At 39.5% G+C, this 15,026-nt stretch overlaps 1 long non-coding RNA gene across 1 annotated transcript; it reads left to right on the plus strand.

The window, feature by feature from the left end:
- The first annotated feature begins 10,475 nt into the window (after positions 1 to 10,475).
- LOC144021117 (uncharacterized) lies at positions 10,476 to 14,020 on the plus strand. The gene is made up of 4 exons (XR_013284052.1): positions 10,476 to 11,218; positions 11,367 to 11,450; positions 12,002 to 12,203; positions 13,136 to 14,020. It is a non-coding gene; the product is annotated as an uncharacterized LOC144021117 (long non-coding RNA).
- The last annotated feature ends 1,006 nt before the right edge of the window (positions 14,021 to 15,026 follow it).

Below are 15,026 nucleotides of genomic sequence, written 5' to 3' on the forward strand. Positions count from 1 at the left end.
CTTTTTCAAAAGACCGCCCGTTTCTGCTCGTTCGACGCAGCACCCATTCTCGTAAGTCCACGTTTGATTGCCAACTCGGCATACCCCTGTGTGCAACTTACGTTTGAAACATATCACAGATCTGGCAGGTCAAATTTCTCTTTTCCTGTTTCCTTATTCATTCGCATTCCTTCCTTATTTTCATGAGCTTTATTTTGATTTATTTTCTTCTGACGGTAGGATAGTTAGTTAGGCAGTGTTTTAATTCTGTAGTGTAGCAATCGTGAATAAATGCCTGTTTTATTAACTCTATTCTGCCTAAGTCATCTGTGTTTCCGAGTGGATTATTATTCTTTTGTAAGTACAACGAACCACTGAATATCGAGTGTGGCGACTTTAGATTATAAATGACTGATGAAGAAAGGATTTTGGTCGTTGTTTGCTCCTGTTAACCCAAAGCAAAGCCAACGTGGTGCCCCTAGAGGTTATCGAGGTAAATACAATTTACCTCTGTAACGTCCAGATTATTAATTCGTCTAAAAGACGACCCAATTATCGCTACACCTATATTACCTTTAAGGCGAGCAACTAGGCCGATTACATAAATGGCTAGGGCCATGGCTAACATACCCTCTAAGATCACGTTCCCGTAGATCAAGTGAAATGTGAAGGTAGAGGCCATGTCAAGTATAGCCCAACAAAGGAGGGCAACAACTTCAGCAATACCTCTAGCTGTTTTCCAGTCAATGTGTATGCGTCCATGCATGTACACGACAAACAGGCCAAGTCCCAGGGTGTATGTTCGGAACATAAACCGTAGCACCAGAACCTTTGTCACTGTTAGCATCAAAATAATAATTCAGGTAAACTGTATCAATTCCCACTTACCCGTGCAACTAAAGGGTTACCGTTCTACCTTGGAGTATTCGCGGCGATGACCAAAGTCAAAGTGGCTGGGCTCAGCTTCGCCCGAGCTTATAAGCCTCCTGGCTCCTCCTTTGGGGAGGGGTAGCATCTCAATGGTTGGTCTCGGCACCTCCCTCTTTTTGGGTTGGAGTAGCTTCTTGACTCCTCCCTTGGTTAAGACATAGACTATGGCCGTGGCTGTAACTAAGAGTAAACCAAGTAAAATCCATTCCCATGATTTACATATCATTTGCCACAACCGTGAACCTACAGTTTCAAGGCTTTGTTTTACAAAATCTAGCATAGAATCAATCACAACTCTAGTAGTTTGAACAAACACTAATTCAATTTTTTCAACCATGTGCAGTCATGGATGTCTTTGCCATGGCCGCACTGGAGCCAATGTTCAGCGGGGGAAAAGCAAGTTCCACTGTTGTATATTTTGTTTGGCCCAATCCAATCAAACCCCAATACCTGTTTTCCCTCGCAGAGATTTTCTGAATGCATGTCCCTCTCCGATTTGAACAAGGGAACCGGGTTGATTGGGCAAGAAATTTGGGTATTCACTTCGAGTCAGTCCATAGTCATTCATCCATTGTAGGCAAGGTCGTCTGTCGGCTTGCATTCGTCTTTTCCATTTATTGGTGTTTGGATCTTTGACCCATAGGGCTCCTTCGTGTGTACTGTAATTTTCATAAGGATATTTATCTTTGCAAAACTCACCCCAATTTGGCACTGATCCGCAGGGTTCACGCGCAAGTTGAATCAGGCAAGAAGTTTTCTTGGGATTGCAGTTCATCATCCACGGCCTGGGGCTGGCGTATAGATAGGGCGACCATGAAGTACCTGGATATGTGTCTTGTTCTTTGGAATACACTGTAGCCAGATACTGATACTGGATCCAATAGTTGGATGATTTGTTGAGACAGGGCATAACCCATTTTTTCATCTCCCAGCTCTGGAAGCCCCACCAGGTCCTGGTGAGATCTTGGGTATGGAACTCCTTCCAAGCCTGTAAAACTCCTTTTACAGAGTTATTTTTGAGCAATCCAAAACAATCATGTATCCATTTTGTGCCTATTGTCTTTTTGACTTCTTACAGGGGACATCTGGGCGAATTTCCAACCGACCATTCTTTTTCATTCAGGTCGGAATATATCCTTTTTACAACACATTTGTCGATTTTGTCAAAGTCACTTTCGGGCACTGAAAACAGTTCATCAGGTGTCGGAATCAATTGGGTCCAAAACTTTTCTCTCATTGGTTTTACCTGGAACAAATTATCATGATTTTGGATCTCTTGACTATAAAACACTTTCAAAAGACTCTCCCACAACCATGGGAGTGAATCATTAATCCAATGTTCATAGTCAACTGTTGAAACTCTTTGAGTTATTGGCAACTCACAAAATAAACTACTTGTCACGTATGTATAAGATGAAGGCATACGCACATGGTAGTTTAGCTGGCATGAATTCATTACGGTCCAATAACATGGCTTTAACTTCGTTATAGCAGTGGCACATTCTCTTTGTCTTCGGGTAATCAGTATGTCAGTGTCTCTTTTACCTCTAGTTGAGAGTCTTTTCTTGTTTTGGGCCCGGAACTTGACATTCATCTTTCTCGATGGGGAGTTAGAGAGATCGCTGGAGCCTGCAGGTGGGGTTGGTGTTGTTAACGCGGTTTTACCTTTGCAGCTGTAGGTGATGCAGATGAAACAGGGTAACCACTCTGGTCGAAGCTCCACGCAGTAGTCTCTCCTTTCTCGTGCCGGGGAGACGATGTCACGAGGTTGATTTGAGTCCCAATACCCAGTACCGTTCTGTCCCGGTACGGGGCGACATTTGTAGTTGGAATACCAAGATGGTTTTTGATCTTCGAATTGAATCCAATTGGCTCTGACCTCTCTCTGTTCAACTTTCACCAGTCCTAATAATACGACTAACAGCTGTTCGGGGTCAGCAGCATGGTAGACGGTCTTTACATGGTATTGTACAACCTCGGGGTCATGGGTCTGTTTTTCTATCATCATCTTGTCAGTGAAGGTCGTCATTGTCTTCAAGTCTTTTGTTCTATTGGTATCATGACTAGTAAGAGCTTTACTCAAATGGATGAGCGCATTGAGTTGATTTTTCAGGGGGTCAGCTTCTGTAACGGTTCGTATCTTTACGTCTATAGAACTCAAGGTGATAGTCCAGCATGTCTGGTTATATCTCTTTGTTGTAGCGTATCTCACTTCTTTTAATTTCAAGGGGTTAACTTCATTTTCGTTTAAGCCCATTTTGTTAAGGGCACAAAAAATGAGCACTATCAACAATGTGAAGAATGCAACAGCAGCCATACCGTAATAGATGATCTTCAGCCACGGTATTTCTGCCAAGGGAAAGATGTTAGGCTTTGGTACCTCAAAGTCTGTATTCCCTGGGTCGAAAGGTTCAGGTTCAGGATCTGGGTCATCTAGGATGATCACCTCGTCACGCCAAAAGAAGATGTCTCTTCTTTCGGGTGTCTCGGGAGTGGTATTTTGGTATCCACTACCTGGCCGTCTGTATCTGACGATCTTTTCTGCCTTGGTAGACGGCAAATTACAAAAACTTGTATTATTTATCTTGTCGGTAGTGTTGACATAGGATGGGGTTTTCGCTGAGGCTCTGGGGATTGCATATCTGGGCTCTCCAGCGGTATTGGTGTAAGTGGACTGTACTGTTGAGGCTCTGGGGATTGCATATCTGGGCTCTCCAGCGGTATTGATGTAGGATGACTGCACTGCTGGTGGTGTGTCATCTGTTGCCCAGCCAGACGCCTGTGCTCCATCAAATTGAGGGCTTGGTTGTTGGGTGACGACTGTCTCGATTGTTGGAACTGGAGGAATATATGAGGCCATTATTAGGGCCCGAGCAGCGACTGCTGCGAGGTCCCTATTGTTTTTGTAAAAATTATTATTATTATTATTAGGGCCCGAGCAACTTCCGCTGCGAGGTCCCTATTGTTTTTCGATCGTATTATTAATATTATTATTATTATTAGGGCCCGAGCAGCGGCGGCACCGACGGCGGTGCCGCTGCGAGGCCCTATTGTTTTTGTAGGAATTCTTCTTCTTATTATTATTTTTCTTCTCCGCAAACAATCGCATTTTTGAGACACTAAACGTGAACGAAAACTCACCAAACTTTACACACAGATCAGGCCTGGCGAAAAATTTGATATTTCAAAGTCACCATACATGATAATAGTAAAATGGCTCTGTAGCGCCACCTACATAGCTTAAACGGATCCCTATCCCGCTATGATTGTCCTACGGCTATGAAAATTGCGTGGCACCTGTAGCACAACCAGATGAACAAAAACCTCTTTGATATGTGTACCCTAAAATTGACAGGAAGTGAGGTATGAGTATTTAAATGTCCAATTTTGGCCCATTTTTGCACATTTACAGGGGTTACACATTTGCCCGCTTCTCCTACACGGTTAACCCGATTGACTTCAAACTTGGGATGTACCATCTCAAGACCTGGGACAACATCATGGTAAAAAATCTAAAGTTTTTGACATACTATATGACGGCGGCGGGGTATCAAATTTCGAGTTTCAAAATTCTTACTTAATGAAGCAGTGCTGGTTGTACGTTTAATCTAGAGCTACGAAAATTGGTACACATATATAACAGACTATGACCTAAAAAAACTCTTTTTGAACCATATGCTAAACCTAACAGGAAGTCCGCCAGAGGCAGGGCATCAAATGTTGCGTTTCAAAATTCTTACTTCATGAAGCATTTCCGGCTGTACGTTTCACCTAGTGTTACCAAAATTTGAAGACATATGTAACAGCCCTCGAGGTACAAAAAACTCTTTTTGAACCATATGCTAAACCTAACAGGAAGTCCGCCATTTTGATTTACTTTGGAACGTGTTGCCATTTTTTTTTGGCCATTTCATAGGGGTCTTATTTTAACGAACGCCTCCTACAGAGTTTATCCGATCATCTTCAAACTTGGTGTGATTCATCTTAAGATGTTGAAGATGAAAAGTTATTGAAATCTTTTTATTTCGTCACACGCTGTTACCGTGGCATGCACAGTTTGCAAAGGAAAAAAAAAATCCTTCTGAATGAAAAAGTCCCAGTTGTACAAACCGGCGAGAGCGACAAAAATTTGGAAACGTATGTAACAGCCCACGATGTACAAAAAAGTCTCTGGGTGCCATGTGCTAAACCCAACAGGAAGTCCCCCAGGGGCCGGGCATCACATTTTGTGCTAAAAAAAAAAACCCTCCTCTTTAACGAAGCATTCACGGTTGTACGTTTCACCTAGAGCTATGATAATTTGGAGGCATACATAAGAGCCCACGATGTACAAAAAAGTCTATTGGAACCGTATGCTAAACCAAACAGGAAGTCTGACATTTTGATTTACTTTGGTATTTGTAGCCACTTTTTGGGGCCTTTATAGGGGTCATATTTTCTGCAAAACTTATCACATCGTCTTCATTCTTTGGCATGTTTCATCTTAAGATATTTAAGATGAAAAGTTATTGAATTTTTTTATTTTGTCACACCCCTTTGCTGTAGCGATGCATTGTTTGCAAAGAATTTTTTTTTTGAGTCTAAACATGGGCAAAAACTCACAAAATTTTGCACACAGATCAGATCTCTCACGAACATGAATATTTTATAATTTGTTGTGCAATTTGTAATAAATGGCTCAATAGCGCCGTCTAGATATTTTTATGAAGTATATCTCGATTATATGGTTCAGCGAGATGTGTGAATATTGGGAAGCATACTTATCAGCCTAATACCTCCAAAAATTATTCTATAACCATGTGCCAATCCATTTTGATTGTATTTTAATTGTGCATCATTTTTGGCCTTCCATGAAACTTTACAAAAACAAAGCATGTCAAAAACATTTACAATTTAGACGGTTTCCTATGGAACAGTACCCCAACATGCCAGTACCCCGACATGCAAATACCCCAACGTGGCCCAGGTTGCGAGGGCCCTTTATAGCTGCTCGCAGCTCTAGTTAGGGCCCGAGCAGCGACCGCTGCGAGGTCCCTATTGTTTTTGTAAAAATTATTATTATTATTAGGGCCCGAGCAGCGACTGCTGCGAGGTCCCTATTGTTTTTGTAAAAATTATTATTATTATTATTATTATTATTATTATTATTATTAGGGCCCGAGCAGCGACCGCTGCGAGGTCCCTATTGTTTTTCAAGGAATTCTTATTATTAGGGCCCGAGCAGCGGCGGCGGCGGTGCCGCTGCGAGGCCCTATTGTTTTTGTAGGAATTCTTCTTATTATTATTCTTATTATTATTCTTCTCCGCAAACAATCGCATTTTTGAGACACTAAACGTGACCGAAAACTCACCAAACTTTACACGCACATCAGGCCTGGCGAAAAATTTGATATTTTAAAGTCGCCATACATGATAACAGAAAAATGGCTCCTTAGCGCCCCCTACATAGGTTAAACGGATCCCTGTCCCGCTACGATTGTCCGACGGCTATGAAAATTGTGTGGCACCTGTAGCACATCCCAATGAACAAAAACCTCTTTGAAGTGTGTACCCTAAAATAGACAGAAAGTGAGGTATGAGTATTTAAATGTCCAATTTTTGCCAATTTTTGCACATTTACAGGGGTCATACTTTTGCCCGCTTCTCCTACACGGTTAACCCGATTGACTTCAAACTTGGGATGTACCATCTCAACACCTGGGACAACATCATTGTGAAAAATGAAAAGTTTTTGATATACTATATGACGGCGGCGGCGCATCAAATTTAGAGTTTAAAAATTCTTACTTCACGAGGCATTGCCGGTTGTACGTTTAATCTAGAGCTACGAAAATTGGTACACATATGTAACAGGCTATGACCTACAAAAAACTCTTTTTGAACCATATGCTAAACCTAACAGGAAGTCCACCATTTTGATTTATTTTGGAACGTGTTGCCATTTTTTTGGCCATTTCATTGGAGTCTTATTTTAACGAACTCCTCCTACAGTGTTTATCCGATCATCTTCAAACTTGGTGTGATTCATCTTAAGATGTTGAAGATGAAAAGTTATTGAAAGCTTTGTATTTCGTCGCACGCTGTTGTCATGGCATGCACTGTTTGCAAAGGAAAAAAAATATCCTTAAAGAAGCATTGCCAGTTGTACGAAGCAGCTAGAGCTCCGAAAATTTGTAGACATATGTAACAGCCCAAGATGTACAAAAAAGTCTCCTGGTGCCCTGTGCTAAACCCAACAGGAAGTCCCCCAGGGGCCGGGCATCACATTTTGAGCTAAAAAAAACTCCTCTTTAACAAAGCATACCCGGCTGTACGTTTCACCTAGAGTTACCAAAATTTGTAGAGGTATATAACAGCCCTCGATTTACAAAAAACTCTTTTTGAACCATATGCTAAACCTAACAGGACGTCCGCCATTTTGATTTACTTTGGAATGTGTTGCCATTTTTTTGGGCCATTTCATAGGGGTCATATTTTAACAAACTCCTCCTACAGAGTTTATCCGATCATCTTCAAACTTGGTGTGATTCATCTTAAGATGTTGAAAATGAAAAGTTATTGAAAGTTTTTTATTTCGTCACATGCTGTTATCGTGGCATGCACTTTTTGCAAAGGAAAAAAATCCTTCTTAATGAAGCATTCCCAGTTGTACGAAGCAGCTAGAGTGACGAAAAATTGTAGACATATGTAACAGCCCAGGATCTACAAAAATGTCTCTTGGTGCCATGTGCTAAACGCAACAGGAAGTCCCCCAGGGGCCGGGCATCACATTTTGAGCTAAAAAACTCCTCTTTAACTAAGCATTCCCGGTTGTACGTTTCACCTAGCGCTATGATAATTTGCAGGCATACATAAGAGCCCACGATGTACAAAAAAGTCTCTTGGAACCATGGGCTAAACCAAACAGGAAGTCCGCCATTTTGATTTATGATGGGATTTGTTGCCATTTTTTGTGGCCTTTTTCAGGGGTCATATTTTAACGAACCCCTCCTACAAAATTTATCCGACTGTCTTCAAACTTGGTATGTTTCATCTTAAGATGTTTAAGATGCAAAGTAATCGAAAGTTTTTTATTTTGTCACACGCTGTTGCCATAGCAATGCATGGGAATTGCACACCATATTTTGCGTTTTGATTAAACACCTTAAGCTATGATAATTTGCAGGCAAACATAAGAGCTCAGGATGTACAAAAAAAGTCTCTTGGAGCAATATGCTAAACCAATCAGGAAGTCCACCATTTTGATTTACGTTGGGATTTGTAGCCATTTTTTGTGGCCTTTTTTAGGGGTCATATTTTAACGAACTCCTCCTACAAAATTTATCCGACTGTCTTTAAACTTGGTGTGCTTCATCTTAAGATGTTTAAGATGCAAAGTTATCGAAAGTTATTTATTTTGTCGCACGCCGTTGTCATGGCGATGCATTGTTTGCCAAGTAAAATGTTACTTTTTTTTTTTGGTCTAAACATGTGCAAAAACTCATGAAACTTTACACACACATCAGGCTTGTCATCAGCATGAATATTTTAGAGATTTCTTATTCAATTTGCAATAAATGGTTCAATAGCGCCCTCTAGACATTTTTATGAAGCTTTTGCAAATGTTTTGTGTTTTATGATTCAGCTAGATTTGTAAAAATTGTGATACCTATCAGCCTAAGACTTACAAAAAGGTTTCTAAAGCCATATGCTGAATCAAAAAGGAAGTCTGCCATTTTGATTTACTTTGGTATTTGTAGCCATTTTTTGGGGCCTTTTATAGGGGTCATATTTTCAACAGAACTTATCAGATCGTCTTCATTCTTTGGCGTGTTTCATCTTAAGATATTTAAGATGAAAAGTTATTGAATTTTTTTATTTTGTCACACGCCTTTGCTGTAGCCATGCATTGTTTGTGAAGAAAAATGCTTTTTTGAGAGTCTAAATATGGGTGAAAACTCACAAAACTTTGCACACGCACCAGACCTGTCTAGAACATGAATATTTTATTTAGAGATTTGTTGTGCTATTTGTAATAAATGGCTCAATAGCGCCCTCTAGACATTTTTATGAAGTCTTTCCGATTATATGATTCAGCTAGATGTGTGAATATTGGCAGGCATGCCGAATATATTCAAAAAGTATTCTATATAGCCATGTGCCAATCCATTTTGATTTTATTTTGTTAATTGTGCATCGTTTTTGGCCTTTCCATGAAACTTTAAAAACACAAAGCATGGCAAAAACGTTTACAATTTAGATGGTTTCCTATTTGACAGTACCCCAACATGCCAGTACCCCGACGTGCAAATACCCCAACGTGGCCCGGGTTGCGAGGGCCCTTTATAGCTGCTCGCAGCTCTAGTTCTTCTTCTTCTTCTTTTTCTTTGTTATTATTCTTTTCCGCAAACAACCACATTTTTGAGGCACTAAACATGAACGAAAACTCACCAAACTTTACACGCAGATCGGGTCTGGCGAAAAATTTGATATTTTAAAGTCGCCATACATGATAACAGAAAAATGGCTCTGTAGCGCCACCTACATAGGTTTAACGGATCCCTGTCCCGCTACGATTGTCCTATGGCTACGAAAATTGTGTGGCACCTGTAGCACATCCAGATGAACAAAAACCTCTTTGATATGTGTACCCTAAAATAGACAGGAAGTGAGGTATGAGTATTTGAATGTCCAATTTTGGCCCATTTTTGCACATTTACAGGGGTCATACTTTTGCCCGCTTCTCCTACACGGTTAACCCGATTGACTTCAAACTTGGGCTGTACCATCTCAACACCTGGGACAACATCATGGTAAAAAATCTAAAGTTTTTGACATACTATATGACGGTGGCGGGGCATCAAATTTACAGTTTCAAAATTCTTACTTAACGAAGCATTGCCGGTGGTACGTTTAATCTAGAGCTACGAAAATTGGTACACATATGTAACAGACTATGATCTACAAAAAGCCTGTTGGTGCCATATGCTAAACCTAACAGGAAGTCCGCCAGAGGCGAGGCATCAAATTTTGTGTTTCAAAATTCTAACTTAATGAAGCATTCCCGGCTGTACATTTCACCTAGAGTTACCAATATTTGAAGACATATGTAACAGCCCTCAAGGTACAAAAAACTCTTTTTGAACCATATGCTAAACCGAACAGGAAGTCCGCCATTTTGATTTACTTTGGAACGTGTTGCCATTTTTTGGGCCATTTCATAGGGGTCTTATTTTAACGAACTCCTCCTACAGAGTTTATCCGATCATCTCCAAACTTGGTGTGATTCATCTTAAGATGTTGAAGATGAAAAGTTATTGAAAGCTTTTTATTTTGTCGCACGCTGTTGCCGTGGCATGCACAGTTTGCAAAGGAAAAAATTACTTCTTAATGAAGCATTCCCAGTTGTACGAAGCAGCTAGAGCTACGAAAATTTGGAGACAAATGTAACAGCCCACGATGTACAAAAAAGTCTCTTGGTGCCATGTGCTAAACCCAACAGGAAGTCCCGTAGGGGCCGGGCATCACATTTTGAGCTAAAAAACTCCTCTTTAACGAAGCATTCCCGGTTGTACGTTTCACCTAGCGCTATGATAATTTAGAGGCATACATAAGAGCCCACGATGTACAAAAAAGTCTCTTGGAACCATGTTCTAAACCAAACAGGAAGTCCGCCATTTTGATTTATGATGGGATTTGTAGCCTTTTTTTGTGGCCTTTTTTAGGGGTCATATTTTAACTCCTCCTACAAAATTCATCCGACCGTGTTCAAACTTGGTGTGTTTCATCTTAAGATGTTTAAGATGCAAATTTATCGAAAGTTTTTTATTTTGTCGCACGCTGCTGCTATAGCGATGCATTGGTTGCCAAGTAAAGTGCTGCTTTGTTTTTTTATATCTATACATGTGTGAAAACTCGTGAAACTTTGCACACACATCAGACTTGTCATTAACATGAAGTTTTAGAGATTTCTTGTGCAATTTGCAATAAATCGCACCCTCTATACATTTTTTATGGAGCATTTCCGATTGGATGATTCAAGCGCAAAATAACTAAAGATGACTTGACTTGACCTAGATTTGTGAAAACTCAGAGGCATACCTATTATATTATTATTATTTTTTGTACCTTACAAGATTATCTCTTGTGCCACATTAAACCCCTTTGCAGGCCTGAGCCAAACCACGGTCCATACATTTGATACCACTGCTTTATTTCAATGGTCAAGTACTTCATAACCACACCTACTTATGCTTGTCCTTGCATATATATAGTAGACAACAAAGAGCTCTTTCAACAAAAGACATTTCCATCTACAAAGTCATACAAGGTAAGCACTCTATAAATTCTGCAATCACTACACTTCTATTCCTAAATTATCACTTCAAATACCAACAATGGTTAATACAGCTACAAATTTCTTGTATGTTTATGAAGTATGATACTGTATTTATTTCTACTCCTTTGCTTTTCTACAGAACATGAACAAATCAACAAGCAAATTCTCTTTTGATAAAGACCCTCTAATCATCTCCATACGCAAAGATTGCCAACTTTTTTCCGTAAGTATACAATACATAAACTAAACAGGACAACTTTCTCAATCATATACAGTATGCCATACATATATGTATTAAGTTCTCATTTATTAACAGGTTTGTTAAAGGCACCTTTAGTGTGTTTTTCTGTTTGTAATGTTTCTCCACGAGCACGTCTAGCCATTGATATCATGTAGAACACATATGCTAACCTTTTAGAGACAATTGAAGCTTACTTGCACAGTAGCCACTATCTTAACCACTTAATTCACATGTCTACTTGACAACTTATTACATGTAGTGAAATGGTACTTTGTGCGTCTTATGCTTTTTTCTGAACACTGCTTTTCAACTCTTTCCTTAAAACCAATACATGCGGCACTGTTATACTGTATAAATATATATGTCCGTGTGTATATATTTGTATATTCTTTCAAATAAACTCGTTTTGACACACACAGCCATTGAGTAACATGCAACACGACCACAACGTTTTGCACCAACACGTTACCTCTGCTATTTAGAATCATGGAATCTAACATGACTGATTTTCATTGAATGCTTTGTCATTACAGTATGCATGCATTGATCATGCTTTCAGTCGCAACGACTTATACCAGCGCAGCCTTGATCTTCATTCCCAAATGAACCAACTAGTCCATGTGACTCGAGTCAATCGAGCACTTGAAAAACAGATAGACTTCAAAACCAAGCTTGTGAAAGAACTCCAGACTGCATTGGATATAAAGGATGCATGTGATGCATTTGTCCGTGATGGTAAGCTATATGACATGGAAGACACACAAACACTAACACAGCAAGCATCCCCATCCTACACATTGTGTATAATGAATGACATGTTTGACAATGGACATTTTTACATTTTTTTGTTAATGCACGTTCCTTTTTTTCTGTTAGGAATATCTTGAAGGTAACATTGGACTGTTAACTAAAACACTGACTGATTATTGAGCCGCAATTTCTCAATGTATATAATGTGAATACATACTACACTTGATTACTTTCAAATGTGACTGATATCATGTAGCTATGCTGTGATCTTGCCCTCTTTCATCCACTGATAGACACTTCAAAGTTCTTTTTTTTCTGTATCTTCTCAAAATAACTGACATATTCATGGAAAAGATTGTATTTAAATTCTATCATTATTAATTACTATTATTATGTTTATGTCTTTGCCCCTGATTATGATGTTTCTATACCATAGATTTTTTTAAAAAAAATTTTTGGACATACTGTGACTTGACCTTTACAATACTAATTTTTACTAAGAAAAAATCAATCACACACCATAATATTTTATACTTATCCTGCATGTATCTGGACACACCATGCCAAATTTTACACTTACATAACCATTTATGTACCTGTCGTATCCTTACTTTTATTCATCATTTCATCACACAATCCTAAAACATTGCTTTTTGACCCAGAGGATTCAACTATACCATTTTTGCGTGTCTTATTACTTACTAGCTATATTATTTATTAACGGGCAAAAACTATGAATATAAGATCACCGTCAAATATTACGTCTGTAATATCCATATACAGTGCATTACATAATATGCATTTGTATTAAGACACTACCATGCTAAAAATATGCACACGACTGTTCTGTAAACTACACCTAAGACAACCAAACTTCACAGATCTAACATGATTCTTCATTCTTTTTTGTTCTACAGATGTATCAAATGCTGCCACACAGACAGAAGAAGCCACTGAGGACATGCACGAAGACGATGATCACAATATAACAGGACAGGTTAACCCCCCTGAAGTTTTAGCCCGCAGGTCAAAGCGTCCTAGGACTAATTCATCCATGGAGGTTACATTATCCTAAAACAGACTATGTGCTAACCCAAACTCTTTGACCCCAAGGGATTCATCTGCCCCAGAAAACTTTTACACTAAAGAGTTTATCTGTCCTAGGGCGCTGTTAACCCCAGGTTAAAGTGTTATTTAATCTGTCCTGTTACAACAGCTATACATAAACAGCTGCATTCCTCTCCTGTTCCATCTCTCGCACTTCTTTCATCTCTTTTTCTCCTCTACTTATACCTATGCTTGCTCATGTGCTTTTTTCCCCTTTAGATGATGTCATTGGTTAGCCTGCTTCAAAGCTACATTTTTTCTTGAATAACTGTCACACATTTACTGTTTGCTGGACCCTACAAAACTGTCACAATACTTCACTATGTCATGAATACATATGTGTTGCACAGCGACACCACATTAAGAGTCATCAAAAAGCTTTTTATTTGATCACACACCATCTCTGTGCCATGCAATGTTTTCAAATAAACAGATGCTGGTTTTGAATATCAAACGAGCGACTTTTCATGAAACTTTGCACACACATCAGAAAGTCCACACTTTTGAATTTATTTTGGGAATTGTGCATCCTTTTTGGCCTTTTACTGCACCTTTTTACACACAAGGCACGGCAAATGCATTTCTATTTTCCATGGTCCTTGTCTATTTAACAGTACCCCAACGTGCAAGTCCCCCGACTTGCATATACCCCAACGTGGCCCGGGTTGCGAGGGCCCTTTATAGCTGCTCGCAGCTCTAGTTCTTCTTTTTATTTGTTATTATTCTTTTCCGCAAACAATCACATTTTTGAGACACTAAACGTGAACGAAAACTCACCAAACTTTACACACACGTCAGGCCTGGCGAAAAATTTGATATTTTAAAGTCGCCATAGGTGATAACAGAAAAATGGCTCCATAGCGCCACCTACATAGGTTAAACAGATCCCTGGCCCGCTACGATTGTCCGACGGCTATGAAAATTGTGTGGCACCTGTAGCACATCCAGATGAACAAAAACCTCTTTGATGTGTGTACCCTAAAATAGACAGGAAGTGAGATATGAGTATTTAAATGTCCAATTTTGGCCAATTTTTGCACATTTACAGGGGTCATACTTTTGCCTGCTTCTCCTACACGGTTAATCCAATTGACTTCAAACTTGGGATGTACCATCTCAAGACCTGGGACAACACCATGGTAAAAAATCTAAAGTTTTCGACATACTATATGACGGCGGTGGGGCATCAAATTTAGAGTTTCAAAACTCTTACTAAACGTAGTATTGCCGGTTGTATGTTTAACCTAGAGCTACGAAAATTGGTACACATATGTAACAGACTATGACCGACAAAAAAGTCTGTTGGTGCCATATGCTAAACCCAACAGGAAGTCCGCCAGAGGCGGGGCATCAAATTTTGAGTTTCAAAATTCTTACTTAATGAAGCATTCCCGGCTGTACGTTTCACCTAGAGTTACCAAAATTTAAAGACATATGTAACAGCCCTCAAGGTACAAAAAACTCTTTTTGAACCATATGCTAAACCTAACAGAAAGTCCACCATTTTGATTTACTTTGGAACGTGTTCCCATTTTTTTGGCCATTTCATAGGGGTCCTATTTTAACGAACTCCTCTTACAGAGTTTATCCGATCATCTTCAAACTTGGTGTGATTCATCTTAAGATGTTGAAGATGAAAAGTTATTGAAAGCTTTTTATTTCGCTGCACGCTGTTGTCGTGGCATGCACTTGTTTGCAAAG

The sequence above is a fragment of the Festucalex cinctus genome, chromosome 6 (genome assembly GCF_051991245.1).
Source record: "Festucalex cinctus isolate MCC-2025b chromosome 6, RoL_Fcin_1.0, whole genome shotgun sequence".
Classification (NCBI taxonomy): domain Eukaryota; kingdom Metazoa; phylum Chordata; class Actinopteri; order Syngnathiformes; family Syngnathidae; genus Festucalex; species Festucalex cinctus.